This window comes from Suricata suricatta, chromosome 8 (assembly GCF_006229205.1).
Source record: "Suricata suricatta isolate VVHF042 chromosome 8, meerkat_22Aug2017_6uvM2_HiC, whole genome shotgun sequence".
NCBI classification, from domain to species: domain Eukaryota; kingdom Metazoa; phylum Chordata; class Mammalia; order Carnivora; family Herpestidae; genus Suricata; species Suricata suricatta.
The window spans coordinates 103236257-103239915 of NC_043707.1; the positions used below are offsets into that span (position 1 = coordinate 103236257).

At 34.3% G+C, this 3659-nt stretch overlaps 1 pseudogene; it reads left to right on the forward strand.

The window, feature by feature from the left end:
* The first annotated feature begins 1406 nt into the window (after positions 1-1406).
* On the forward strand, positions 1407-1551 carry LOC115300466 (annotated as a pseudogene).
* Positions 1552-3659: the final 2108 nt, after the last annotated feature.

The following is a 3659-nucleotide window of genomic DNA, read 5'->3' on the forward strand; positions in this document are numbered from 1 at the left end:
CAATGAGATTACATTTTACAACTGTCAGAATGGCTAAAATTAACAGTAGGAGAAACAACAGGTGTGGCGAGAATGTGGAGAAAGGAACCCTTTTGCACTATTGATGGGATTGCAAACTGATGCAGCTACTTTGGAGAACAGTTTGGAAGTTCCTCACATCCCTATAAATAAAAATACCCTGCGATTCAGAAACTGCATTATTAGGTATTTACGCAAAGGATACTAAAATACAGATTCAGTAGTGTACATGTGTCCTGATATTTATAGTAGCATTATCAGCAATAGCCAAACTATGGAGAACCCAAATGTCCACTGACTGATGAATGAATAAAGAAGATGGGGTGTACAAACACACACACACACACACACACACACACACACACACACACACACAATTCAACATTACTCAGCCATCAAAAAGAATGAAATCTTGCCATTTGCAACCTTGTGTATAAAGCTAGAATGTATTTATGCTAAATGAAATGAGTCAATCAGAGAAAGACAAATGCCATATAATTTCCCTCTAATGTGGAATTTGAGAATTTAAGAAACAGAACAGATGAACGTATTGAAGAAAAGTATAGAAACCACAAGATACTCAACTATAGAGAACAAATTGAGGGCTGATGGAGGGAGATGAGTGGGAGATTGACTAGGTGGGTGATGGGTATTAATGAGGGCACTTGAGACGAGCATTGGGTGTTATGTGTGAGGAATCAGTGAATTCTACTTCTGAAACCAATTTTTCACTGCTTAAGTAACTAAAATTAATAATAGTAAATAAAAACCATAAAAACGAACCTAATAAGAACCACGTATTTTTATTGCCATATGTTTATAATTATCAATAATTTCTTTAAATGTAAATGTACTAAATGCCCCAATCAAAAGACATAGGATGATGGAATGGATTAAAGAAACGAGACCCAGGTACATGCTGCTTCCAGCAGACTCATTTCAGACATATGGACTCACCTCACATAGACTAAAAGTGAATGGATGTAAAAAGATATTTCATACAAATGGATCAGCGAGGAACAAAAGCCAGAGTAGTGATACTTACATCAGACAAAATAGACTTTGATACAAAGAGTGTTTTAATGAAAGCAGGAGACAAAGACATTAGATAATGATAAAAGGATTAATTCAATGAAAAGGTATAACAAATGTGAATATTCACCCAACGTAAGCACACCTAAATTCACAACGTTAATATTAACTGACCTAAAGGGAAAAACAAATGTTAATACAGTAAAAATAGGGGTCTCTTAAAAACAAATTTTTATGTATTTTATTGAGTGTAATTCACACGTAGTGTTACATTCGTTTCAGGTGCAAGACATAGTGATATGACAAGTTTATATGTTATGCTATGTTCACTACATGTATATCTACTCTCTGTCATCATTGCTTCTCTGACTTGTGGCTTAGATCAAGTGTAGTATCTGTTCTTTCAGTTTAATAGTAGGGGACTACAACACCTCCCTGACATCAATGGATAGATCATCCAGAGAAAATGTTTAAGGAAATAGTGGCTTTGAGTGATACATTAGACTAGATGGACTTAACAGATATATATAGAAAATTCCATATAAAAAACAGTAGAATACACATTCCTTTTGAGGGTGCATGAAACATTGTCCAAGATATAGTAGCCCAGAAAATAAAACAAAGAAAGTCTCAAAGAATATAACTTTATACCTAAAGGAACTAGAAAAACAAGAAACATAATACAGGAAGTCCTACCCACAGCAATCAGAAAAAGGCATATAAATGGTAAGGAAGAGTGAAAAGTTTGATTATTTGCAGATGATATGATACTATATATAGAAAATACTAATGACTTCACCAAAAACTACTGGAATTAATAAACGAATTCCATAAAGTTATAGGATACCAAATTAATATACAGAAATCTGTTGCATTTTTAAATTATAATAACAAAGTAACAGAAAAAGAAACTAAGAAAAATTCCCATTTATAATTGCATTGAAAAGGATAAAATACCTAGAAATAAACTTAACCAAGGAAATTAAATACCTCCAGTGTGAAAATCGTAGGACATTGATAACAGAAATTGAAGATTATACAAACACTGGAAAGATATACAACTCATGATTGTAAGAATTAATACTGTTACAGAGTCCACACTCTCTAAAGCAGTCTACAGGTTCAGTATAACCTCTATCGATATACCAATAGCATTTTTCATAGAACTAGAACAAATAATCCTATAATTTGTATGGAACCAAAAAAGACCCTGCCTAGCCAAAGCAGTCTTGAGAAAAAAGAACAAAGCTATAGATAACACAATTCTAGATTTCAAGGTATACTACAAAGCTATAGTAATCAAAACCATATGGTACTGGCACAGAAACAGACACAAAGGCCAATGGAACAAAATAGGGAGCTCAGAAATATACCCACATTTTTATGGCCAATTAATCTATGACAAAGGAGGCAAAAATATATGATGGGAAAAAGACAGTCTCATTAATAAACAGTGCTTGGAAAACTGGACAACTTTATGCAAAACTGTGAAACTGGACCACTTTCTTACACCATACATAAAAATAAGCTCACAATGGATTAAGACCTAAATGTGAGACCTGAAACCATAAACTTTCTAGAAGTGAACATAGGCAGTAATTTTTTTGACACTGGTTATAGCAACATTTCTCTAGAAATGTCTCCTCAGGGAAGGTAAAGAAAAGCAAAAACAAACTATTGGTACTGCATCAAAATGAAAAGGTTTTCAACAGTGAAAAAAAACATCAAAAAACAGAAAAGGCAACGTTTATAGCAGCATTTTCAACAATAGCCAAATTATGGAAAGAGCTCAAATGTCCACTGACTGATTAATGTATAAAGATGATAGAAGAACTCACCATGAGTTCCCCTTGGTAGCCTTTAGGTCTGAAGGAAAATTATAACCAGAAGAGCAAGACCAGGCAGAAAAACAAATAATTCCTAATATGTGTATAGTTTTTTGTAGTTAACAAAGTGTTTTCACATCTCTATGGTCTTTCATAAATTTTGGACAAAATGGAAGGCAAGCATATTATTCCTACTTTTGGAAAAGAAAAGTGAGGCTCATAGAATTTGTGTCACATCCTTAATTGCACAGAACTAATAAGTGGCAGAATCTGGAGTTCAACCCATGTCTATCATACCTGAAAGCCTGTGCTCGTATACCTTAGTTCCTGGTTATTCAAAATTGATTCATTTACTTGCTGGCTTATTCATGACAACCTGAGCATCTCCAAGTAGGAGTACACGCAAATAAGCAGTCTTATGTCCTGTATTAGCTCACAAGATGGCAATTTGAGACCCTTTGAATGGAGTAGATGGAATGTCCCTGCTACCGCTGTGGGGAGCTTTACCTCACTCCCCATTTGGGGTTTGAATATCTGACCTGGGAATGCTTATTGGATGTAACATACCATATATTGTTGTTCTTCATTGATGGAAGTAGATAATTGAGTATCTAGAAATTAATGTAGAAAAGGTGACATTTGTGGATTTGGAGAACTCAGTCCTTTAGGTCAAGAAAATGTCATGGGTTTGAAATTGACAATGAAGTGTATGTTTTCAGAAGCATTTTGGCCTGTTTGTATGTTGTAGGTGTGGATCCTGGTTCATATGCTCAGCAAGAAATA